Here is a 24,359-nt window from a genome sequence, read left to right on the forward strand (position 1 = left end):
ACCCGGGCCGCGGCGGTGAGAGCGCCGAATCCTAACCACTAGACCACCAGGGAAGGGTACTACAGTGCAAATCGGTTCCCAGTGTGAGCTGGTACATATGTGCGATAACCTTCCATATTCATAGTGACAGGTTGCACAAGTAAACATGTAGCAAAAGAGTAGTTCCCTGACCGGGAATCGAACCCGGGCCGCGGCGGTGAGAGCGCCGAATCCTAACCACTAGACCACCAGGGAAGGGTACTAGAGTGAAAATCGTTTCCCAGTGTGAGCTGGTACATACAGTTGAATTCGTAAGTTTCCATCCTCTTAGGCTGGAGTCATTAAAACCTGTTTGTCAACCCTCCACACATTTCTTGTTAACAAACTATAGTTTTGGCAGTCGGTTAGGACATCTATTTTGTGCATGACACAAGTCATTTTTCCAACAATTGTTTTCAGACTGATTATTTCACTTATATTTCAGTGTATCACAAATCCAGTGGGTCAGAAGTTTACATACACTAAGTTGTCTGTGCCTTTAAACAGTTTGGAAAATTCCCGAAAATGATGTCATGGCTTTAGAAGCTTCTGATAGGCTAATTGACATCCTTTGAGTCAATTGGAGGTGTACCTGTAGATGTATTTCAAGGCCTACCTTCAAACTCAGTGCCTCTTTGCTTGACTCCATGGGAAAACCAAAGGAAATTAGCCAAGACCTCAGAAAAAAATGTAGACCTCCACAAGTCTGGTTCATCCTTGGGAGCAATTTCTAAACGCCTGAAGGTACCTCGCTCATCTGTAGAAACAATAGTACGCAAGTATAAACACCATGGGACCACGCAGGCGTCATACTGCTCAGGAAGGAGACGCGTTCTGTCTCCTAGAGATGAACGTACTTTGGGTCGAAAAGTGCAATTCCATCCCAGAACAACAGCAAAGGACCTTGTGAAGATGCTGGAGGAAACAGGTACAAAATGGTCTATATCCACAGGCAAACGAGTCCTATATCGAAAAGTGGGATGCTCGCAAGCCGAAGAAAACCATCCCAACCGTGAAGCACAGCATCATGTTGTGGGGTTTTTTTGCTGCAGGAGGGTCTGGTGCACCACTAGAACACCTGGGAAGGACACTGCAGGGCAAATCGGTTTGCAATTTGAAGTGGTACATATGTGCGACAACCTACTAAATTCATAGTGACAGGTTGCACAAGTAAAGAAGGAGCATAGACTATTTCCCTGACCGGGAATCGAACCCGGGCCGCGGCGGTGAGAGCGCCGAATCCTAACCACTAGACCACCAGGGAAGGGTACTACAGTGCAAATCGGTTCCCAGTGTGAGCTGGTACATATGTGCGATAACCTTCCATATTCATAGTGACAGGTTGCACAAGTAAACATGTAGCAAAAGAGTAGTTCCCTGACCGGGAATCGAACCCGGGCCGCGGCGGTGAGAGCGCCGAATCCTAACCACTAGACCACCAGGGAAGGGTACTAGAGTGAAAATCGTTTCCCAGTGTGAGCTGGTACATACAGTTGAATTCGTAAGTTTCCATCCTCTTAGGCTGGAGTCATTAAAACCTGTTTGTCAACCCTCCACACATTTCTTGTTAACAAACTATAGTTTTGGCAGTCGGTTAGGACATCTATTTTGTGCATGACACAAGTCATTTTTCCAACAATTGTTTTCAGACTGATTATTTCACTTATATTTCAGTGTATCACAAATCCAGTGGGTCAGAAGTTTACATACACTAAGTTGTCTGTGCCTTTAAACAGTTTGGAAAATTCCCGAAAATGATGTCATGGCTTTAGAAGCTTCTGATAGGCTAATTGACATCCTTTGAGTCAATTGGAGGTGTACCTGTAGATGTATTTCAAGGCCTACCTTCAAACTCAGTGCCTCTTTGCTTGACTCCATGGGAAAACCAAAGGAAATTAGCCAAGACCTCAGAAAAAAATGTAGACCTCCACAAGTCTGGTTCATCCTTGGGAGCAATTTCTAAACGCCTGAAGGTACCTCGCTCATCTGTAGAAACAATAGTACGCAAGTATAAACACCATGGGACCACGCAGGCGTCATACTGCTCAGGAAGGAGACGCGTTCTGTCTCCTAGAGATGAACGTACTTTGGGTCGAAAAGTGCAATTCCATCCCAGAACAACAGCAAAGGACCTTGTGAAGATGCTGGAGGAAACAGGTACAAAATGGTCTATATCCACAGGCAAACGAGTCCTATATCGAAAAGTGGGATGCTCGCAAGCCGAAGAAAACCATCCCAACCGTGAAGCACAGCATCATGTTGTGGGGTTTTTTTGCTGCAGGAGGGTCTGGTGCACCACTAGAACACCTGGGAAGGACACTGCAGGGCAAATCGGTTTGCAATTTGAAGTGGTACATATGTGCGACAACCTACTAAATTCATAGTGACAGGTTGCACAAGTAAAGAAGGAGCATAGACTATTTCCCTGACCGGGAATCGAACCCGGGCCGCGGCGGTGAGAGCGCCGAATCCTAACCACTAGACCACCAGGGAAGGGTACTACAGTGCAAATCGGTTCCCAGTGTGAGCTGGTACATATGTGCGATAACCTTCCATATTCATAGTGACAGGTTGCACAAGTAAACATGTAGCAAAAGAGTAGTTCCCTGACCGGGAATCGAACCCGGGCCGCGGCGGTGAGAGCGCCGAATCCTAACCACTAGACCACCAGGGAAGGGTACTAGAGTGAAAATCGTTTCCCAGTGTGAGCTGGTACATACAGTTGAATTCGTAAGTTTCCATCCTCTTAGGCTGGAGTCATTAAAACCTGTTTGTCAACCCTCCACACATTTCTTGTTAACAAACTATAGTTTTGGCAGTCGGTTAGGACATCTATTTTGTGCATGACACAAGTCATTTTTCCAACAATTGTTTTCAGACTGATTATTTCACTTATATTTCAGTGTATCACAAATCCAGTGGGTCAGAAGTTTACATACACTAAGTTGTCTGTGCCTTTAAACAGTTTGGAAAATTCCCGAAAATGATGTCATGGCTTTAGAAGCTTCTGATAGGCTAATTGACATCCTTTGAGTCAATTGGAGGTGTACCTGTAGATGTATTTCAAGGCCTACCTTCAAACTCAGTGCCTCTTTGCTTGACTCCATGGGAAAACCAAAGGAAATTAGCCAAGACCTCAGAAAAAAATGTAGACCTCCACAAGTCTGGTTCATCCTTGGGAGCAATTTCTAAACGCCTGAAGGTACCTCGCTCATCTGTAGAAACAATAGTACGCAAGTATAAACACCATGGGACCACGCAGGCGTCATACTGCTCAGGAAGGAGACGCGTTCTGTCTCCTAGAGATGAACGTACTTTGGGTCGAAAAGTGCAATTCCATCCCAGAACAACAGCAAAGGACCTTGTGAAGATGCTGGAGGAAACAGGTACAAAATGGTCTATATCCACAGGCAAACGAGTCCTATATCGAAAAGTGGGATGCTCGCAAGCCGAAGAAAACCATCCCAACCGTGAAGCACAGCATCATGTTGTGGGGTTTTTTTGCTGCAGGAGGGTCTGGTGCACCACTAGAACACCTGGGAAGGACACTGCAGGGCAAATCGGTTTGCAATTTGAAGTGGTACATATGTGCGACAACCTACTAAATTCATAGTGACAGGTTGCACAAGTAAAGAAGGAGCATAGACTATTTCCCTGACCGGGAATCGAACCCGGGCCGCGGCGGTGAGAGCGCCGAATCCTAACCACTAGACCACCAGGGAAGGGTACTAGAGTGAAAATCGTTTCCCAGTGTGAGCTGGTACATACAGTTGAATTCGTAAGTTTCCATCCTCTTAGGCTGGAGTCATTAAAACCTGTTTGTCAACCCTCCACACATTTCTTGTTAACAAACTATAGTTTTGGCAGTCGGTTAGGACATCTATTTTGTGCATGACACAAGTCATTTTTCCAACAATTGTTTTCAGACTGATTATTTCACTTATATTTCAGTGTATCACAAATCCAGTGGGTCAGAAGTTTACATACACTAAGTTGTCTGTGCCTTTAAACAGTTTGGAAAATTCCCGAAAATGATGTCATGGCTTTAGAAGCTTCTGATAGGCTAATTGACATCCTTTGAGTCAATTGGAGGTGTACCTGTAGATGTATTTCAAGGCCTACCTTCAAACTCAGTGCCTCTTTGCTTGACTCCATGGGAAAACCAAAGGAAATTAGCCAAGACCTCAAAAAAAAATGTAGACCTCCACAAGTCTGGTTCATCCTTGGGAGCAATTTCTAAACGCCTGAAGGTACCTCGCTCATCTGTAGAAACAATAGTACGCAAGTATAAACACCATGGGACCACGCAGGCGTCATACTGCTCAGGAAGGAGACGCGTTCTGTCTCCTAGAGATGAACGTACTTTGGGTCGAAAAGTGCAATTCCATCCCAGAACAACAGCAAAGGACCTTGTGAAGATGCTGGAGGAAACAGGTACAAAATGGTCTATATCCACAGGCAAACGAGTCCTATATCGAAAAGTGGGATGCTCGCAAGCCGAAGAAAACCATCCCAACCGTGAAGCACAGCATCATGTTGTGGGGTTTTTTTGCTGCAGGAGGGTCTGGTGCACCACTAGAACACCTGGGAAGGACACTGCAGGGCAAATCGGTTTGCAATTTGAAGTGGTACATATGTGCGACAACCTACTAAATTCATAGTGACAGGTTGCACAAGTAAAGAAGGAGCATAGACTATTTCCCTGACCGGGAATCGAACCCGGGCCGCGGCGGTGAGAGCGCCGAATCCTAACCACTAGACCACCAGGGAAGGGTACTACAGTGCAAATCGGTTCCCAGTGTGAGCTGGTACATATGTGCGATAACCTTCCATATTCATAGTGACAGGTTGCACAAGTAAACATGTAGCAAAAGAGTAGTTCCCTGACCGGGAATCGAACCCGGGCCGCGGCGGTGAGAGCGCCGAATCCTAACCACTAGACCACCAGGGAAGGGTACTAGAGTGAAAATCGTTTCCCAGTGTGAGCTGGTACATACAGTTGAATTCGTAAGTTTCCATCCTCTTAGGCTGGAGTCATTAAAACCTGTTTGTCAACCCTCCACACATTTCTTGTTAACAAACTATAGTTTTGGCATCGGTTAGGACATCTATTTTGTGCATGACACAAGTCATTTTTCCAACAATTGTTTTCAGACTGATTATTTCACTTATATTTCAGTGTATCACAAATCCAGTGGGTCAGAAGTTTACATACACTAAGTTGTCTGTGCCTTTAAACAGTTTGGAAAATTCCCGAAAATGATGTCATGGCTTTAGAAGCTTCTGATAGGCTAATTGACATCCTTTGAGTCAATTGGAGGTGTACCTGTAGATGTATTTCAAGGCCTACCTTCAAACTCAGTGCCTCTTTGCTTGACTCCATGGGAAAACCAAAGGAAATTAGCCAAGACCTCAGAAAAAAATGTAGACCTCCACAAGTCTGGTTCATCCTTGGGAGCAATTTCTAAACGCCTGAAGGTACCTCGCTCATCTGTAGAAACAATAGTACGCAAGTATAAACACCATGGGACCACGCAGGCGTCATACTGCTCAGGAAGGAGACGCGTTCTGTCTCCTAGAGATGAACGTACTTTGGGTCGAAAAGTGCAATTCCATCCCAGAACAACAGCAAAGGACCTTGTGAAGATGCTGGAGGAAACAGGTACAAAATGGTCTATATCCACAGGCAAACGAGTCCTATATCGAAAAGTGGGATGCTCGCAAGCCGAAGAAAACCATCCCAACCGTGAAGCACAGCATCATGTTGTGGGGTTTTTTTGCTGCAGGAGGGTCTGGTGCACCACTAGAACACCTGGGAAGGACACTGCAGGGCAAATCGGTTTGCAATTTGAAGTGGTACATATGTGCGACAACCTACTAAATTCATAGTGACAGGTTGCACAAGTAAAGAAGGAGCATAGACTATTTCCCTGACCGGGAATCGAACCCGGGCCGCGGCGGTGAGAGCGCCGAATCCTAACCACTAGACCACCAGGGAAGGGTACTACAGTGCAAATCGGTTCCCAGTGTGAGCTGGTACATATGTGCGATAACCTTCCATATTCATAGTGACAGGTTGCACAAGTAAACATGTAGCAAAAGAGTAGTTCCCTGACCGGGAATCGAACCCGGGCCGCGGCGGTGAGAGCGCCGAATCCTAACCACTAGACCACCAGGGAAGGGTACTAGAGTGAAAATCGTTTCCCAGTGTGAGCTGGTACATACAGTTGAATTCGTAAGTTTCCATCCTCTTAGGCTGGAGTCATTAAAACCTGTTTGTCAACCCTCCACACATTTCTTGTTAACAAACTATAGTTTTGGCAGTCGGTTAGGACATCTATTTTGTGCATGACACAAGTCATTTTTCCAACAATTGTTTTCAGACTGATTATTTCACTTATATTTCAGTGTATCACAAATCCAGTGGGTCAGAAGTTTACATACACTAAGTTGTCTGTGCCTTTAAACAGTTTGGAAAATTCCCGAAAATGATGTCATGGCTTTAGAAGCTTCTGATAGGCTAATTGACATCCTTTGAGTCAATTGGAGGTGTACCTGTAGATGTATTTCAAGGCCTACCTTCAAACTCAGTGCCTCTTTGCTTGACTCCATGGGAAAACCAAAGGAAATTAGCCAAGACCTCAGAAAAAAATGTAGACCTCCACAAGTCTGGTTCATCCTTGGGAGCAATTTCTAAACGCCTGAAGGTACCTCGCTCATCTGTAGAAACAATAGTACGCAAGTATAAACACCATGGGACCACGCAGGCGTCATACTGCTCAGGAAGGAGACGCGTTCTGTCTCCTAGAGATGAACGTACTTTGGGTCGAAAAGTGCAATTCCATCCCAGAACAACAGCAAAGGACCTTGTGAAGATGCTGGAGGAAACAGGTACAAAATGGTCTATATCCACAGGCAAACGAGTCCTATATCGAAAAGTGGGATGCTCGCAAGCCGAAGAAAACCATCCCAACCGTGAAGCACAGCATCATGTTGTGGGGTTTTTTTGCTGCAGGAGGGTCTGGTGCACCACTAGAACACCTGGGAAGGACACTGCAGGGCAAATCGGTTTGCAATTTGAAGTGGTACATATGTGCGACAACCTACTAAATTCATAGTGACAGGTTGCACAAGTAAAGAAGGAGCATAGACTATTTCCCTGACCGGGAATCGAACCCGGGCCGCGGCGGTGAGAGCGCCGAATCCTAACCACTAGACCACCAGGGAAGGGTACTACAGTGCAAATCGGTTCCCAGTGTGAGCTGGTACATATGTGCGATAACCTTCCATATTCATAGTGACAGGTTGCACAAGTAAACATGTAGCAAAAGAGTAGTTCCCTGACCGGGAATCGAACCCGGGCCGCGGCGGTGAGAGCGCCGAATCCTAACCACTAGACCACCAGGGAAGGGTACTAGAGTGAAAATCGTTTCCCAGTGTGAGCTGGTACATACAGTTGAATTCGTAAGTTTCCATCCTCTTAGGCTGGAGTCATTAAAACCTGTTTGTCAACCCTCCACACATTTCTTGTTAACAAACTATAGTTTTGGCAGTCGGTTAGGACATCTATTTTGTGCATGACACAAGTCATTTTTCCAACAATTGTTTTCAGACTGATTATTTCACTTATATTTCAGTGTATCACAAATCCAGTGGGTCAGAAGTTTACATACACTAAGTTGTCTGTGCCTTTAAACAGTTTGGAAAATTCCCGAAAATGATGTCATGGCTTTAGAAGCTTCTGATAGGCTAATTGACATCCTTTGAGTCAATTGGAGGTGTACCTGTAGATGTATTTCAAGGCCTACCTTCAAACTCAGTGCCTCTTTGCTTGACTCCATGGGAAAACCAAAGGAAATTAGCCAAGACCTCAGAAAAAAATGTAGACCTCCACAAGTCTGGTTCATCCTTGGGAGCAATTTCTAAACGCCTGAAGGTACCTCGCTCATCTGTAGAAACAATAGTACGCAAGTATAAACACCATGGGACCACGCAGGCGTCATACTGCTCAGGAAGGAGACGCGTTCTGTCTCCTAGAGATGAACGTACTTTGGGTCGAAAAGTGCAATTCCATCCCAGAACAACAGCAAAGGACCTTGTGAAGATGCTGGAGGAAACAGGTACAAAATGGTCTATATCCACAGGCAAACGAGTCCTATATCGAAAAGTGGGATGCTCGCAAGCCGAAGAAAACCATCCCAACCGTGAAGCACAGCATCATGTTGTGGGGTTTTTTTGCTGCAGGAGGGTCTGGTGCACCACTAGAACACCTGGGAAGGACACTGCAGGGCAAATCGGTTTGCAATTTGAAGTGGTACATATGTGCGACAACCTACTAAATTCATAGTGACAGGTTGCACAAGTAAAGAAGGAGCATAGACTATTTCCCTGACCGGGAATCGAACCCGGGCCGCGGCGGTGAGAGCGCCGAATCCTAACCACTAGACCACCAGGGAAGGGTACTACAGTGCAAATCGGTTCCCAGTGTGAGCTGGTACATATGTGCGATAACCTTCCATATTCATAGTGACAGGTTGCACAAGTAAACATGTAGCAAAAGAGTAGTTCCCTGACCGGGAATCGAACCCGCCGCGGCGGTGAGAGCGCCGAATCCTAACCACTAGACCACCAGGGAAGGGTACTAGAGTGAAAATCGTTTCCCAGTGTGAGCTGGTACATACAGTTGAATTCGTAAGTTTCCATCCTCTTAGGCTGGAGTCATTAAAACCTGTTTGTCAACCCTCCACACATTTCTTGTTAACAAACTATAGTTTTGGCAGTCGGTTAGGACATCTATTTTGTGCATGACACAAGTCATTTTTCCAACAATTGTTTTCAGACTGATTATTTCACTTATATTTCAGTGTATCACAAATCCAGTGGGTCAGAAGTTTACATACACTAAGTTGTCTGTGCCTTTAAACAGTTTGGAAAATTCCCGAAAATGATGTCATGGCTTTAGAAGCTTCTGATAGGCTAATTGACATCCTTTGAGTCAATTGGAGGTGTACCTGTAGATGTATTTCAAGGCCTACCTTCAAACTCAGTGCCTCTTTGCTTGACTCCATGGGAAAACCAAAGGAAATTAGCCAAGACCTCAGAAAAAAATGTAGACCTCCACAAGTCTGGTTCATCCTTGGGAGCAATTTCTAAACGCCTGAAGGTACCTCGCTCATCTGTAGAAACAATAGTACGCAAGTATAAACACCATGGGACCACGCAGGCGTCATACTGCTCAGGAAGGAGACGCGTTCTGTCTCCTAGAGATGAACGTACTTTGGGTCGAAAAGTGCAATTCCATCCCAGAACAACAGCAAAGGACCTTGTGAAGATGCTGGAGGAAACAGGTACAAAATGGTCTATATCCACAGGCAAACGAGTCCTATATCGAAAAGTGGGATGCTCGCAAGCCGAAGAAAACCATCCCAACCGTGAAGCACAGCATCATGTTGTGGGGTTTTTTTGCTGCAGGAGGGTCTGGTGCACCACTAGAACACCTGGGAAGGACACTGCAGGGCAAATCGGTTTGCAATTTGAAGTGGTACATATGTGCGACAACCTACTAAATTCATAGTGACAGGTTGCACAAGTAAAGAAGGAGCATAGACTATTTCCCTGACCGGGAATCGAACCCGGGCCGCGGCGGTGAGAGCGCCGAATCCTAACCACTAGACCACCAGGGAAGGGTACTACAGTGCAAATCGGTTCCCAGTGTGAGCTGGTACATATGTGCGATAACCTTCCATATTCATAGTGACAGGTTGCACAAGTAAACATGTAGCAAAAGAGTAGTTCCCTGACCGGGAATCGAACCCGGGCCGCGGCGGTGAGAGCGCCGAATCCTAACCACTAGACCACCAGGGAAGGGTACTAGAGTGAAAATCGTTTCCCAGTGTGAGCTGGTACATACAGTTGAATTCGTAAGTTTCCATCCTCTTAGGCTGGAGTCATTAAAACCTGTTTGTCAACCCTCCACACATTTCTTGTTAACAAACTATAGTTTTGGCAGTCGGTTAGGACATCTATTTTGTGCATGACACAAGTCATTTTTCCAACAATTGTTTTCAGACTGATTATTTCACTTATTTCAGTGTATCACAAATCCAGTGGGTCAGAAGTTTACATACACTAAGTTGTCTGTGCCTTTAAACAGTTTGGAAAATTCCCGAAAATGATGTCATGGCTTTAGAAGCTTCTGATAGGCTAATTGACATCCTTTGAGTCAATTGGAGGTGTACCTGTAGATGTATTTCAAGGCCTACCTTCAAACTCAGTGCCTCTTTGCTTGACTCCATGGGAAAACCAAAGGAAATTAGCCAAGACCTCAGAAAAAAATGTAGACCTCCACAAGTCTGGTTCATCCTTGGGAGCAATTTCTAAACGCCTGAAGGTACCTCGCTCATCTGTAGAAACAATAGTACGCAAGTATAAACACCATGGGACCACGCAGGCGTCATACTGCTCAGGAAGGAGACGCGTTCTGTCTCCTAGAGATGAACGTACTTTGGGTCGAAAAGTGCAATTCCATCCCAGAACAACAGCAAAGTACCTTGTGAAGATGCTGGAGGAAACAGGTACAAATGGTCTATATCCACAGGCAAACGAGTCCTATATCGATAAGTGGGATGCTCGCAAGCCGAAGAAAACCATCCCAACCGTGAAGCACAGCATCATGTTGTGGGGTTTTTTTGCTGCAGGAGGGTCTGGTGCACCACTAGAACACCTGGGAAGGACACTGCAGGGCAAATCGGTTTGCAATTTGAAGTGGTACATATGTGCGACAACCTACTAAATTCATAGTGACAGGTTGCACAAGTAAAGAAGGAGCATAGACTATTTCCCTGACCGGGAATCGAACCCGGGGCGCGGCGGTGAGAGCGCCGAATCCTAACCACTAGACCACCAGGGAAGGGTACTACAGTGCAAATCGGTTCCCAGTGTGAGCTGGTACATATGTGCGATAACCTTCCATATTCATAGTGACAGGTTGCACAAGTAAACATGTAGCAAAAGAGTAGTTCCCTGACCGGGAATCGAACCCGGGCCGCGGCGGTGAGAGCGCCGAATCCTAACCACTAGACCACCAGGGAAGGGTACTAGAGTGAAAATCGTTTCCCAGTGTGAGCTGGTACATACAGTTGAATTCGTAAGTTTCCATCCTCTTAGGCTGGAGTCATTAAAACCTGTTTGTCAACCCTCCACACATTTCTTGTTAACAAACTATAGTTTTGGCAGTCGGTTAGGACATCTATTTTGTGCATGACACAAGTCATTTTTCCAACAATTGTTTTCAGACTGATTATTTCACTTATATTTCAGTGTATCACAAATCCAGTGGGTCAGAAGTTTACATACACTAAGTTGTCTGTGCCTTTAAACAGTTTGGAAAATTCCCGAAAATGATGTCATGGCTTTAGAAGCTTCTGATAGGCTAATTGACATCCTTTGAGTCAATTGGAGGTGTACCTGTAGATGTATTTCAAGGCCTACCTTCAAACTCAGTGCCTCTTTGCTTGACTCCATGGGAAAACCAAAGGAAATTAGCCAAGACCTCAGAAAAAAATGTAGACCTCCACAAGTCTGGTTCATCCTTGGGAGCAATTTCTAAACGCCTGAAGGTACCTCGCTCATCTGTAGAAACAATAGTACGCAAGTATAAACACCATGGGACCACGCAGGCGTCATACTGCTCAGGAAGGAGACGCGTTCTGTCTCCTAGAGATGAACGTACTTTGGGTCGAAAAGTGCAATTCCATCCCAGAACAACAGCAAAGGACCTTGTGAAGATGCTGGAGGAAACAGGTACAAAATGGTCTATATCCACAGGCAAACGAGTCCTATATCGAAAAGTGGGATGCTCGCAAGCCGAAGAAAACCATCCCAACCGTGAAGCACAGCATCATGTTGTGGGGTTTTTTTGCTGCAGGAGGGTCTGGTGCACCACTAGAACACCTGGGAAGGACACTGCAGGGCAAATCGGTTTGCAATTTGAAGTGGTACATATGTGCGACAACCTACTAAATTCATAGTGACAGGTTGCACAAGTAAAGAAGGAGCATAGGACCGGTGAGAGCGCCGAATCCTAACCACTAGACCACCAGGGAAGGGTACTACAGTGCAAATCGGTTCCCAGTGTGAGCTGGTACATATGTGCGATAACCTTCCATATTCATAGTGACAGGTTGCACAAGTAAACATGTAGCAAAAGAGTAGTTCCCTGACCGGGAATCGAACCCCGCGGCGGTGAGAGCGCCGAATCCTAACCACTAGACCACCAGGGAAGGGTACTAGAGTGAAAATCGTTTCCCAGTGTGAGCTGGTACATACAGTTGAATTCGTAAGTTTCCATCCTCTTAGGCTGGAGTCATTAAAACCTGTTTGTCAACCCTCCACACATTTCTTGTTAACAAACTATAGTTTTGGCAGTCGGTTAGGACATCTATTTTGTGCATGACACAAGTCATTTTTCCAACAATTGTTTTCAGACTGATTATTTCACTTATATTTCAGTGTATCACAAATCCAGTGGGTCAGAAGTTTACATACACTAAGTTGTCTGTGCCTTTAAACAGTTTGGAAAATTCCCGAAAATGATGTCATGGCTTTAGAAGCTTCTGATAGGCTAATTGACATCCTTTGAGTCAATTGGAGGTGTACCTGTAGATGTATTTCAAGGCCTACCTTCAAACTCAGTGCCTCTTTGCTTGACTCCATGGGAAAACCAAAGGAAATTAGCCAAGACCTCAGAAAAAAAATGTAGACCTCCACAAGTCTGGTTCATCCTTGGGAGCAATTTCTAAACGCCTGAAGGTACCTCGCTCATCTGTAGAAACAATAGTACGCAAGTATAAACACCATGGGACCACGCAGGCGTCATACTGCTCAGGAAGGAGACGCGTTCTGTCTCCTAGAGATGAACGTACTTTGGGTCGAAAAGTGCAATTCCATCCCAGAACAACAGCAAAGGACCTTGTGAAGATGCTGGAGGAAACAGGTACAAAATGGTCTATATCCACAGGCAAACGAGTCCTATATCGAAAAGTGGGATGCTCGCAAGCCGAAGAAAACCATCCCAACCGTGAAGCACAGCATCATGTTGTGGGTTTTTTTTGCTGCAGGAGGGTCTGGTGCACCACTAGAACACCTGGGAAGGACACTGCAGGGCAAATCGGTTTGCAATTTGAAGTGGTACATATGTGCGACAACCTACTAAATTCATAGTGACAGGTTGCACAAGTAAAGAAGGAGCATAGACTATTTCCCTGACCGGGAATCGAACCCGGGCCGCGGCGGTGAGAGCGCCGAATCCTAACCACTAGACCACCAGGGAAGGGTACTACAGTGCAAATCGGTTCCCAGTGTGAGCTGGTACATATGTGCGATAACCTTCCATATTCATAGTGACAGGTTGCACAAGTAAACATGTAGCAAAAGAGTAGTTCCCTGACCGGGAATCGAACCCGGGCCGCGGCGGTGAGAGCGCCGAATCCTAACCACTAGACCACCAGGGAAGGGTACTAGAGTGAAAATCGTTTCCCAGTGTGAGCTGGTACATACAGTTGAATTCGTAAGTTTCCATCCTCTTAGGCTGGAGTCATTAAAACCTGTTTGTCAACCCTCCACACATTTCTTGTTAACAAACTATAGTTTTGGCAGTCGGTTAGGACATCTATTTTGTGCATGACACAAGTCATTTTTCCAACAATTGTTTTCAGACTGATTATTTCACTTATATTTCAGTGTATCACAAATCCAGTGGGTCAGAAGTTTACATACACTAAGTTGTCTGTGCCTTTAAACAGTTTGGAAAATTCCCGAAAATGATGTCATGGCTTTAGAAGCTTCTGATAGGCTAATTGACATCCTTTGAGTCAATTGGAGGTGTACCTGTAGATGTATTTCAAGGCCTACCTTCAAACTCAGTGCCTCTTTGCTTGACTCCATGGGAAAACCAAAGGAAATTAGCCAAGACCTCAGAAAAAAATGTAGACCTCCACAAGTCTGGTTCATCCTTGGGAGCAATTTCTAAACGCCTGAAGGTACCTCGCTCATCTGTAGAAACAATAGTACGCAAGTATAAACACCATGGGACCACGCAGGCGTCATACTGCTCAGGAAGGAGACGCGTTCTGTCTCCTAGAGATGAACGTACTTTGGGTCGAAAAGTGCAATTCCATCCCAGAACAACAGCAAAGGACCTTGTGAAGATGCTGGAGGAAACAGGTACAAAATGGTCTATATCCACAGGCAAACGAGTCCTATATCGAAAAGTGGGATGCTCGCAAGCCGAAGAAAACCATCCCAACCGTGAAGCACAGCATCATGTTGTGGGTTTTTTTGCTGCAGGAGGGTCTGGTGCACCACTAGAACACCTGGGAAGGACACTGCAGGGCAAATCGGTTTGCAATTTGAAGTGGTACATATGTGCGACAACCTACTAAATTCATAGTGACAGGTTGCACAAGTAAAGAAGGAGCATAGACTATTTCCCTGACCGGGAATCGAACCCGGGCCGCGGCGGTGAGAGCGCCGAATCCTAACCACTAGACCACCAGGGAAGGGTACTACAGTGCAAATCGGTTCCCAGTGTGAGCTGGTACATATGTGCGATAACCTTCCATATTCATAGTGACAGGTTGCACAAGTAAACATGTAGCAAAAGAGTAGTTCCCTGACCGGGAATCGAACCCGGGCCGCGGCGCTCTAATCCTAACCACTAGACCACCAGGGAAGGGTACTAGAGTGAAAATCGTTTCCCAGTGTGAGCTGGTACATACAGTTGAATTCGTAAGTTTCCATCCTCTTAGGCTGGAGTCATTAAAACCTGTTTGTCAACCCTCCACACATTTCTTGTTAACAAACTATAGTTTTGGCAGTCGGTTAGGACATCTATTTTGTGCATGACACAAGTCATTTTTCCAACAATTGTTTTCAGACTGATTATTTCACTTATATTTCAGTGTATCACAAATCCAGTGGGTCAGAAGTTTACATACACTAAGTTGTCTGTGCCTTTAAACAGTTTGGAAAATTCCCGAAAATGATGTCATGGCTTTAGAAGCTTCTGATAGGCTAATTGACATCCTTTGAGTCAATTGGAGGTGTACCTGTAGATGTATTTCAAGGCCTACCTTCAAACTCAGTGCCTCTTTGCTTGACTCCATGGGAAAACCAAAGGAAATTAGCCAAGACCTCAGAAAAAAATGTAGACCTCCACAAGTCTGGTTCATCCTTGGGAGCAATTTCTAAACGCCTGAAGGTACCTCGCTCATCTGTAGAAACAATAGTACGCAAGTATAAACACCATGGGACCACGCAGGCGTCATACTGCTCAGGAAGGAGACGCGTTCTGTCTCCTAGAGATGAACGTACTTTGGGTCGAAAAGTGCAATTCCATCCCAGAACAACAGCAAAGGACCTTGTGAAGATGCTGGAGGAAACAGGTACAAAATGGTCTATATCCACAGGCAAACGAGTCCTATATCGAAAAGTGGGATGCTCGCAAGCCGAAGAAAACCATCCCAACCGTGAAGCACAGCATCATGTTGTGGGGGTTTTTTGCTGCAGGAGGGTCTGGTGCACCACTAGAACACCTGGGAAGGACACTGCAGGGCAAATCGGTTTGCAATTTGAAGTGGTACATATGTGCGACAACCTACTAAATTCATAGTGACAGGTTGCACAAGTAAAGAAGGCATAGACTATTTCCCTGACCGGGAATCGAACCCGGGCCGCGGCGGTAGACCACCAGGGAAGCGCAAATCGGTTCCCAATACCGATAACCACTAGACCACCAGTTCCCTGGGAAGGGTACGGCGGTAGAGAATCCTAACCACTAGACCACCAGGGAAATAGAGTGAAAATCGTTTCCCAGTGTGAGCTGGTACATACAGTTGAATTCGTAAGTTTCCATCCTCTTAGGCTGGAGTCATTAAAACCTGTTTGTCAACCCTCCACACATTTCTTGTTAACAAACTATAGTTTTGGCAGTCGGTTAGGACATCTATTTTGTGCATGACACAAGTCATTTTTCCAACAATTGTTTTCAGACTGATTATTTCACTTATATTTCAGTGTATCACAAATCCAGTGGGTCAGAAGTTTACATACACTAAGTTGTCTGTGCCTTTAAACAGTTTGGAAAATTCCCGAAAATGATGTCATGGCTTTAGAAGCTTCTGATAGGCTAATTGACATCCTTTGAGTCAATTGGAGGTGTACCTGTAGATGTATTTCAAGGCCTACCTTCAAACTCAGTGCCTCTTTGCTTGACTCCATGGGAAAACCAAAGGAAATTAGCCAAGACCTCAGAAAAAAATGTAGACCTCCACAAGTCTGGTTCATCCTTGGGAGCAATTTCTAAACGCCTGAAGGTACCTCGCTCATCTGTAGAAACAATAGTACGCAAGTATAAACACCATGGGACCACGCAGGCGTCATACTGCTCAGGAAGGAGACGCGTTCTGTCTCCTAGAGATGAACGTACTTTGGGTCGAAAAGTGCAATTCCATCCCAGAACAACAGCAAAGGACCTTGTGAAGATGCTGGAGGAAACAGGTACAAAATGGTCTATATCCACAGGCAAACGAGTCCTATATCGAAAAGTGGGATGCTCGCAAGCCGAAGAAAACCATCCCAACCGTGAAGCACAGCATCATGTTGTGGGGTTTTTTTGCTGCAGGAGGGTCTGGTGCACCACTAGAACACCTGGGAAGGACACTGCAGGGCAAATCGGTTTGCAATTTGAAGTGGTACATATGTGCGACAACCTACTAAATTCATAGTGACAGGTTGCACAAGTAAAGAAGGAGCATAGACTATTTCCCTGACCGGGAATCGAACCCGGGCCGCGGCGGTGAGAGCGCCGAATCCTAACCACTAGACCACCAGGGAAGGGTACTACAGTGCAAATCGGTTCCCAGTGTGAGCTGGTACATATGTGCGATAACCTTCCATATTCATAGTGACAGGTTGCACAAGTAAACATGTAGCAAAAGAGTAGTTCCCTGACCGGGAATCGAACCCGGGCCGCGGCGGGAGAGCGCCGAATCCTAACCACTAGACCACCAGGGAAGGGTACTAGAGTGAAAATCGTTTCCCAGTGTGAGCTGGTACATACAGTTGAATTCGTAAGTTTCCATCCTCTTAGGCTGGAGTCATTAAAACCTGTTTGTCAACCCTCCACACATTTCTTGTTAACAAACTATAGTTTTGGCAGTCGGTTAGGACATCTATTTTGTGCATGACACAAGTCATTTTTCCAACAATTGTTTTCAGACTGATTATTTCACTTATATTTCAGTGTATCACAAATCCAGTGGGTCAGAAGTTTACATACACTAAGTTGTCTGTGCCTTTAAACAGTTTGGAAAATTCCCGAAAATGATGTCATGGCTTTAGAAGCTTCTGATAGGCTAATTGACATCCTTTGAGTCAATTGGAGGTGTACCTGTAGATGTATTTCAAGGCCTACCTTCAAACTCAGTGCCTCTTTGCTTGACTCCATGGGAAAACCAAAGGAAATTAGCCAAGACCTCAGAAAAAAAAAATGTAGACCTCCACAAGTCTGGTTCATCCTTGGGAGCAATTTCTAAACGCCTGAAGGTACCTCGCTCATCTGTAGAAACAATAGTACGCAAGTATAAACACCATGGGACCACGCAGGCGTCATACTGCTCAGGAAGGAGACGCGTTCTGTCTCCTAGAGATGAACGTACTTTGGGTCGAAAAGTGCAATTCCATCCCAGAACAACAGCAAAGGACCTTGTGAAGATGCTGGAGGAAACAGGTACAAAATGGTCTATATCCACAGGCAAACGAGTCCTATATCGAAAAGTGGGATGCTCGCAAGCCGAAGAAAACCATCCCAACCGTGAAGCACAGCATCATGTTGTGGGGTTTTTTTGCTGCAGGAGGGTCTGGTGCACCACTAGAACACCTGGGAAGGACACTGCAGGGCAAATCGGTTTGCAATTTGAAGTGGTACATATGTGCGACAACCTACTAAATTCATAGTGACAGGTTGCACAAGTAAAGAAGGAGCATAGACTATTTCCCTGACCGGGAATCGAACCCGGGCTGCGGCGGTGAGAGCGGAATCCTAACCACTAGACCACCAGGGAAGGGTACTACAGTGCAAATCGGTTCCCAGTGTGAGCTGGTACATATGTGCGATAACCTTCCATATTCATAGTGACAGGTTGCACAAGTAAACATGTAGCAAAAGAGTAGTTCCCTGACCGGGAATCGAACCCGGGCCGCGGCGGTGAGAGCGCCGAATCCTAACCACTAGACCACCAGGGAAGGGTACTAGAGTGAAAATCGTTTCCCAGTGTGAGCTGGTACATACAGTTGAATTCGTAAGTTTCCATCCTCTTAGGCTGGAGTCATTAAAACCTGTTTGTCAACCCTCCACACATTTCTTGTTAACAAACTATAGTTTTGGCAGTCGGTTAGGACATCTATTTTGTGCATGACACAAGTCATTTTTCCAACAATTGTTTTCAGACTGATTATTTCACTTATATTTCAGTGTATCACAAATCCAGTGGGTCAGAAGTTTACATACACTAAGTTGTCTGTGCCTTTAAACAGTTTGGAAAATTCCCGAAAATGATGTCATGGCTTTAGAAGCTTCTGATAGGCTAATTGACATCCTTTGAGTCAATTGGAGGTGTACCTGTAGATGTATTTCAAGGCCTACCTTCAAACTCAGTGCCTCTTTGCTTGACTCCATGGGAAAACCAAAGGAAATTAGCCAAGACCTCAGAAAAAAATGTAGACCTCCACAAGTCTGGTTCATCCTTGGGAGCAATTTCCAAACGCCTGAAGGTACCTCGCTCATCTGTAGAAACAATAGTACGCAAGTATAAACACCATGGGACCACGCAGGCGTCATACTGCTCAGGAAGGAGACGCGTTCTGTCTCCTAGAGATGAACGTACTTTGGGTCGAAAAGTGCAATTCCATCCCAGAACAACAGCAAAGGACCTTGTGAAGATGCTGGAGGAAACAGGTACAAAATGGTCTATATCCACAGGCAAACGAGTCCTATATCGAAAAGTGGGATGCTCGCAAGCCGAAGAAAACCATCCCAACCGTGAAGCACAGCATCATGTTGTGGGGTTTTTTTGCTGCAGGAGGGTCTGGTGCACCACTAGAACACCTGGGAAGGACACTGCAGGGCAAATCGGTTTGCAATTTGAAGTGGTACATATGTGCGACAACCTACTAAATTCATAGTGACAGGTTGCACAAGTAAAGAAGGAGCATAGACTATTTCCCTGACCGGGAATCGAACCCGGGCCGCGGCGAGAGCGCCGAATCCTAACCACTAGACCACCAGGGAAGGGTACTACAGTGCAAATCGGTTCCCAGTGTGAGCTGGTACATATGTGCGATAACCTTCCATATTCATAGTGACAGGTTGCACAAGTAAACATGTAGCAAAAGAGTAGTTCCCTGACCGGGAATCGAACCCGGGCCGCGGCGGTGAGAGCGCCGAATCCTAACCACTAGACCACCAGGGAAGGGTACTAGAGTGAAAATCGTTTCCCAGTGTGAGCTGGTACATACAGTTGAATTCGTAAGTTTCCATCCTCTTAGGCTGGAGTCATTAAAACCTGTTTGTCAACCCTCCACACATTTCTTGTTAACAAACTATAGTTTTGGCAGTCGGTTAGGACATCTATTTTGTGCATGACACAAGTCATTTTTCCAACAATTGTTTTCAGACTGATTATTTCACTTATATTTCAGTGTATCACAAATCCAGTGGGTCAGAAGTTTACATACACTAAGTTGTCTGTGCCTTTAAACAGTTTGGAAAATTCCCGAAAATGATGTCATGGCTTTAGAAGCTTCTGATAGGCTAATTGACATCCTTTGAGTCAATTGGAGGTGTACCTGTAGATGTATTTCAAGGCCTACCTTCAAACTCAGTGCCTCTTTGCTTGACTCCATGGGAAAACCAAAGGAAATTAGCCAAGACCTCAGAAAAAAAAATGTAGACCTCCACAAGTCTGGTTCATCCTTGGGAGCAATTTCCAAACGCCTGAAGGTACCTCGCTCATCTGTAGAAACAATAGTACGCAAGTATAAACACCATGGGACCACGCAGGCGTCATACTGCTCAGGAAGGAGACGCGTTCTGTCTCCTAGAGATGAACGTACTTTGGGTCGAAAAGTGCAATTCCATCCCAGAACAACAGCAAAGGACCTTGTGAAGATGCTGGAGGAAACAGGTACAAAATGGTCTATATCCACAGGCAAACGAGTCCTATATCGAAAAGTGGGATGCTCGCAAGCCGAAGAAAACCATCCCAAACGTGAAGCACAGCATCATGTTGTGTTTTTTTTTTGCTGCAGGAGGGTCTGGTGCACCACTAGAACACCTGGGAAGGACACTGCAGGGCAAATCGGTTTGCAATTTGAAGTGGTACATATGTGCGACAACCTACTAAATTCATAGTGACAGGTTGCACAAGTAAAGAAGGAGCATAGACTATTTCCCTGACCGGGAATCGAACCCGGGCCGCGGCGGTGAGAGCGCCGAATCCTAACCACTAGACCACCAGGGAAGGGTACTACAGTGCAAATCGGTTCCCAGTGTGAGCTGGTACATATGTGCGATAACCTTCCATATTCATAGTGACAGGTTGCACAAGTAAACATGTAGCAAAAGAGTAGTTCCCTGACCGGGAATCGAACCCGGGCCGCGGCGGTGAGAGAATCCTAACCACTAGACCACCAGGGAAGGGTACTAGAGTGAAAATCGTTTCCCAGTGTGAGCTGGTACATACAGTTGAATTCGTAAGTTTCCATCCTCTTAGGCTGGAGTCATTAAAACCTGTTTGTCAACCCTCCACACATTTCTTGTTAACAAACTATAGTTTTGGCAGTCGGTTAGGACATCTATTTTGTGCATGACACAAGTCATTTTTCCAACAATTGTTTTCAGACTGATTATTTCACTTATATTTCAGTGTATCACAAATCCAGTGGGTCAGAAGTTTACATACACTAAGTTGTCTGTGCCTTTAAACAGTTTGGAAAATTCCCGAAAATGATGTCATGGCTTTAGAAGCTTCTGATAGGCTAATTGACATCCTTTGAGTCAATTGGAGGTGTACCTGTAGATGTATTTCAAGGCCTACCTTCAAACTCAGTGCCTCTTTGCTTGACTCCATGGGAAAACCAAAGGAAATTAGCCAAGACCTCAGAAAAAAAATGTAGACCTCCACAAGTCTGGTTCATCCTTGGGAGCAATTTCTAAACGCCTGAAGGTACCTCGCTCATCTGTAGAAACAATAGTACGCAAGTATAAACACCATGGGACCACGCAGGCGTCATACTGCTCAGGAAGGAGACGCGTTCTGTCTCCTAGAGATTCCCAGTGTGAGCTGGTACATACAGTTGAATTCGTAAGTTTCCATCCTCTTAGGCTGGAGTCATTAAAACCTGTTTGTCAACCCTCCACACATTTCTTGTTAACAAACTATAGTTTTGGCAGTCGGTTAGGACATCTATTTTGTGCATGACACAAGTCATTTTTCCAACAATTGTTTTCAGACTGATTATTTCACTTATATTTCAGTGTATCACAAATCCAGTGGGTCAGAAGTTTACATACACTAAGTTGTCTGTGCCTTTAAACAGTTTGGAAAATTCCCGAAAATGATGTCATGGCTTTAGAAGCTTCTGATAGGCTAATTGACATCCTTTGAGTCAATTGGAGGTGTACCTGTAGATGTATTTCAAGGCCTACCTTCAAACTCAGTGCCTCTTTGCTTGACTCCATGGGAAAACCAAAGGAAATTAGCCAAGACCTCAGAAAAAAATGTAGACCTCCACAAGTCTGGTTCATCCTTGGGAGCAATTTCTAAACGCCTGAAGGTACCTCGCTCATCTGTAGAAACAATAGTACGCAAGTATAAACACCATGGGACCACGCAGGCGTCATACTGCTCAGGAAGGAGACGCGTTCTGTCTCCTAGAGATGAACGTACTTTGGGTCGAAAAGTGCAATTCCATCCCAGAACAACAGCAAAGGACCTTGTGAAGATGCTGGAGGAAACAGGTACAAAATGGTCTATATCCACAGGCAAACGAGTCCTATATCGAAAAGTGGGATGCTCGCAAGCCGAAGAAAACCATCCCAACCGTGAAGCACAATCATGTTGTGGGGTTTTTTTTTTTTGCACCACTAGAACACCTGGGAAGGACACTGCAGGGCAAATCGGTTTGCAATTTGAAGTGGTACATATGTGACAACCTACTAAATTCATAGTGACACCTGAAGGAAGGACTATTTCCCTGACTGCAGGGCAACCACTAGACCACCAGGGAAGGGTTACAGTGCAAATCGGTTCCCAGTGTGAGCTGGTACATATGTGCGATAACCTTCCATATTCATAGTGACAGGTTGCACAAGTAAACATGTAGCAAAAGAGTAGTTCCCTGACCGGGAATCGAACCCGGGCCGCGGCGGTGAGAGCGCCGAATCCTAACCACTAGACCACCAGGGAAGGGTACTAGAGTGAAAATCGTTTCCCAGTGTGAGCTGGTACATACAGTTGAATTCGTAAGTTTCCATCCTCTTAGGCTGGAGTCATTAAAACCTGTTTGTCAACCCTCCACACATTTCTTGTTAACAAACTATAGTTTTGGCAGTCGGTTAGGACATCTATTTTGTGCATGACACAAGTCATTTTTCCAACAATTGTTTTCAGACTGATTATTTCACTTATATTTCAGTGTATCACAAATCCAGTGGGTCAGAAGTTTACATACACTAAGTTGTCTGTGCCTTTAAACAGTTTGGAAAATTCCCGAAAATGATGTCATGGCTTTAGAAGCTTCTGATAGGCTAATTGACATCCTTTGAGTCAATTGGAGGTGTACCTGTAGATGTATTTCAAGGCCTACCTTCAAACTCAGTGCCTCTTTGCTTGACTCCATGGGAAAACCAAAGGAAATTAGCCAAGACCTCAGAAAAAAATGTAGACCTCCACAAGTCTGGTTCATCCTTGGGAGCAATTTCCAAACGCCTGAAGGTACCTCGCTCATCTGTAGAAACAATAGTACGCAAGTATAAACACCATGGGACCACGCAGGCGTCATACTGCTCAGGAAGGAGACGCGTTCTGTCTCCTAGAGATGAACGTACTTTGGGTCGAAAAGTGCAATTCCATCCCAGAACAACAGCAAAGGACCTTGTGAAGATGCTGGAGGAAACAGGTACAAAATGGTCTATATCCACAGGCAAACGAGTCCTATATCGAAAAGTGGGATGCTCGCAAGCCGAAGAAAACCATCCCAACCGTGAAGCACAGCATCATGTTGTGGGGTTTTTTTGCTGCAGGAGGGTCTGGTGCACCACTAGAACACCTGGGAAGGACACTGCAGGGCAAATCGGTTTGCAATTTGAAGTGGTACATATGTGCGACAACCTACTAAATTCATAGTGACAGGTTGCACAAGTAAAGAAGGAGCATAGACTATTTCCCTGACCGGGAATCGAACCCGGGCTGCGGCGGTGAGAGCGCCGAATCCTAACCACTAGACCACCAGGGAAGGGTACTACAGTGCAAATCGGTTCCCAGTGTGAGCTGGTACATATGTGCGATAACCTTCCATATTCATAGTGACAGGTTGCACAAGTAAACATGTAGCAAAAGAGTAGTTCCCTGACCGGGAATCGAACCCGGGCCGCGGCGGTGAGAGCGCCGAATCCTAACCACTAGACCACCAGGGAAGGGTACTAGAGTGAAAATCGTTTCCCAGTGTGAGCTGGTACATACAGTTGAATTCGTAAGTTTCCATCCTCTTAGGCTGGAGTCATTAAAACCTGTTTGTCAACCCTCCACACATTTCTTGTTAACAAACTATAGTTTTGGCAGTCGGTTAGGACATCTATTTTGTGCATGACACAAGTCATTTTTCCAACAATTGTTTTCAGACTGATTATTTCACTTATATTTCAGTGTATCACAAATCCAGTGGGTCAGAAGTTTACATACACTAAGTTGTCTGTGCCTTTAAACAGTTTGGAAAATTCCCGAAAATGATGTCATGGCTTTAGAAGCTTCTGATAGGCTAATTGACATCCTTTGAGTCAATTGGAGGTGTACCTGTAGATGTATTTCAAGGCCTACCTTCAAACTCAGTGCCTCTTTGCTTGACTCCATGGGAAAACCAAAGGAAATTAGCCAAGACCTCAGAAAAAAAATGTAGACCTCCACAAGTCTGGTTCATCCTTGGGAGCAATTTCTAAACGCCTGAAGGTACCTCGCTCATCTGTAGAAACAATAGTACGCAAGTATAAACACCATGGGACCACG

At 45.3% G+C, this 24,359-nt stretch overlaps 27 non-coding genes across 27 annotated transcripts; all 27 read right to left on the bottom strand.

The window, feature by feature from the left end:
• Positions 1–162: 162 nt before the first annotated feature.
• Positions 163–234, bottom strand: trnae-cuc. Its single transcript has one exon. It is a non-coding gene; the product is annotated as a tRNA-Glu (tRNA).
• A 976-nt stretch (positions 235–1,210) lies between these two features.
• On the bottom strand, positions 1,211–1,282 carry trnae-cuc. The gene has a single exon. It is a non-coding gene; the product is annotated as a tRNA-Glu (tRNA).
• Positions 1,283–1,391: 109 nt separating this feature from the next.
• On the bottom strand, positions 1,392–1,463 carry trnae-cuc. The gene has a single exon. It is a non-coding gene; the product is annotated as a tRNA-Glu (tRNA).
• Positions 1,464–2,439: 976 nt separating this feature from the next.
• trnae-cuc lies at positions 2,440–2,511 on the bottom strand. Its single transcript has one exon. It is a non-coding gene; the product is annotated as a tRNA-Glu (tRNA).
• Positions 2,512–2,620: 109 nt separating this feature from the next.
• trnae-cuc lies at positions 2,621–2,692 on the bottom strand. The gene has a single exon. It is a non-coding gene; the product is annotated as a tRNA-Glu (tRNA).
• Positions 2,693–3,668: 976 nt separating this feature from the next.
• Positions 3,669–3,740, bottom strand: trnae-cuc. The gene has a single exon. It is a non-coding gene; the product is annotated as a tRNA-Glu (tRNA).
• Positions 3,741–4,716: 976 nt separating this feature from the next.
• On the bottom strand, positions 4,717–4,788 carry trnae-cuc. Its single transcript has one exon. It is a non-coding gene; the product is annotated as a tRNA-Glu (tRNA).
• Positions 4,789–4,897: 109 nt separating this feature from the next.
• Positions 4,898–4,969, bottom strand: trnae-cuc. The gene has a single exon. It is a non-coding gene; the product is annotated as a tRNA-Glu (tRNA).
• Positions 4,970–5,944: 975 nt separating this feature from the next.
• Positions 5,945–6,016, bottom strand: trnae-cuc. Its single transcript has one exon. It is a non-coding gene; the product is annotated as a tRNA-Glu (tRNA).
• Positions 6,017–6,125: 109 nt separating this feature from the next.
• On the bottom strand, positions 6,126–6,197 carry trnae-cuc. Its single transcript has one exon. It is a non-coding gene; the product is annotated as a tRNA-Glu (tRNA).
• Positions 6,198–7,173: 976 nt separating this feature from the next.
• Positions 7,174–7,245, bottom strand: trnae-cuc. The gene has a single exon. It is a non-coding gene; the product is annotated as a tRNA-Glu (tRNA).
• A 109-nt stretch (positions 7,246–7,354) lies between these two features.
• Positions 7,355–7,426, bottom strand: trnae-cuc. Its single transcript has one exon. It is a non-coding gene; the product is annotated as a tRNA-Glu (tRNA).
• Positions 7,427–8,402: 976 nt separating this feature from the next.
• Positions 8,403–8,474, bottom strand: trnae-cuc. The gene has a single exon. It is a non-coding gene; the product is annotated as a tRNA-Glu (tRNA).
• Positions 8,475–9,629: 1,155 nt separating this feature from the next.
• On the bottom strand, positions 9,630–9,701 carry trnae-cuc. The gene has a single exon. It is a non-coding gene; the product is annotated as a tRNA-Glu (tRNA).
• Positions 9,702–9,810: 109 nt separating this feature from the next.
• trnae-cuc lies at positions 9,811–9,882 on the bottom strand. Its single transcript has one exon. It is a non-coding gene; the product is annotated as a tRNA-Glu (tRNA).
• A 973-nt stretch (positions 9,883–10,855) lies between these two features.
• On the bottom strand, positions 10,856–10,927 carry trnae-cuc. Its single transcript has one exon. It is a non-coding gene; the product is annotated as a tRNA-Glu (tRNA).
• A 109-nt stretch (positions 10,928–11,036) lies between these two features.
• trnae-cuc lies at positions 11,037–11,108 on the bottom strand. The gene has a single exon. It is a non-coding gene; the product is annotated as a tRNA-Glu (tRNA).
• Positions 11,109–13,276: 2,168 nt separating this feature from the next.
• trnae-cuc lies at positions 13,277–13,348 on the bottom strand. The gene has a single exon. It is a non-coding gene; the product is annotated as a tRNA-Glu (tRNA).
• Positions 13,349–13,457: 109 nt separating this feature from the next.
• On the bottom strand, positions 13,458–13,529 carry trnae-cuc. The gene has a single exon. It is a non-coding gene; the product is annotated as a tRNA-Glu (tRNA).
• Positions 13,530–14,504: 975 nt separating this feature from the next.
• trnae-cuc lies at positions 14,505–14,576 on the bottom strand. Its single transcript has one exon. It is a non-coding gene; the product is annotated as a tRNA-Glu (tRNA).
• A 2,263-nt stretch (positions 14,577–16,839) lies between these two features.
• trnae-cuc lies at positions 16,840–16,911 on the bottom strand. Its single transcript has one exon. It is a non-coding gene; the product is annotated as a tRNA-Glu (tRNA).
• A 1,338-nt stretch (positions 16,912–18,249) lies between these two features.
• Positions 18,250–18,321, bottom strand: trnae-cuc. The gene has a single exon. It is a non-coding gene; the product is annotated as a tRNA-Glu (tRNA).
• A 1,154-nt stretch (positions 18,322–19,475) lies between these two features.
• On the bottom strand, positions 19,476–19,547 carry trnae-cuc. The gene has a single exon. It is a non-coding gene; the product is annotated as a tRNA-Glu (tRNA).
• A 978-nt stretch (positions 19,548–20,525) lies between these two features.
• Positions 20,526–20,597, bottom strand: trnae-cuc. Its single transcript has one exon. It is a non-coding gene; the product is annotated as a tRNA-Glu (tRNA).
• Positions 20,598–22,472: 1,875 nt separating this feature from the next.
• trnae-cuc lies at positions 22,473–22,544 on the bottom strand. Its single transcript has one exon. It is a non-coding gene; the product is annotated as a tRNA-Glu (tRNA).
• A 976-nt stretch (positions 22,545–23,520) lies between these two features.
• Positions 23,521–23,592, bottom strand: trnae-cuc. The gene has a single exon. It is a non-coding gene; the product is annotated as a tRNA-Glu (tRNA).
• A 109-nt stretch (positions 23,593–23,701) lies between these two features.
• On the bottom strand, positions 23,702–23,773 carry trnae-cuc. The gene has a single exon. It is a non-coding gene; the product is annotated as a tRNA-Glu (tRNA).
• Positions 23,774–24,359: the final 586 nt, after the last annotated feature.

This window comes from Oncorhynchus tshawytscha, unplaced genomic scaffold (genome assembly GCF_018296145.1).
Source record: "Oncorhynchus tshawytscha isolate Ot180627B unplaced genomic scaffold, Otsh_v2.0 Un_contig_7123_pilon_pilon, whole genome shotgun sequence".
Taxonomy (NCBI): domain Eukaryota; kingdom Metazoa; phylum Chordata; class Actinopteri; order Salmoniformes; family Salmonidae; genus Oncorhynchus; species Oncorhynchus tshawytscha.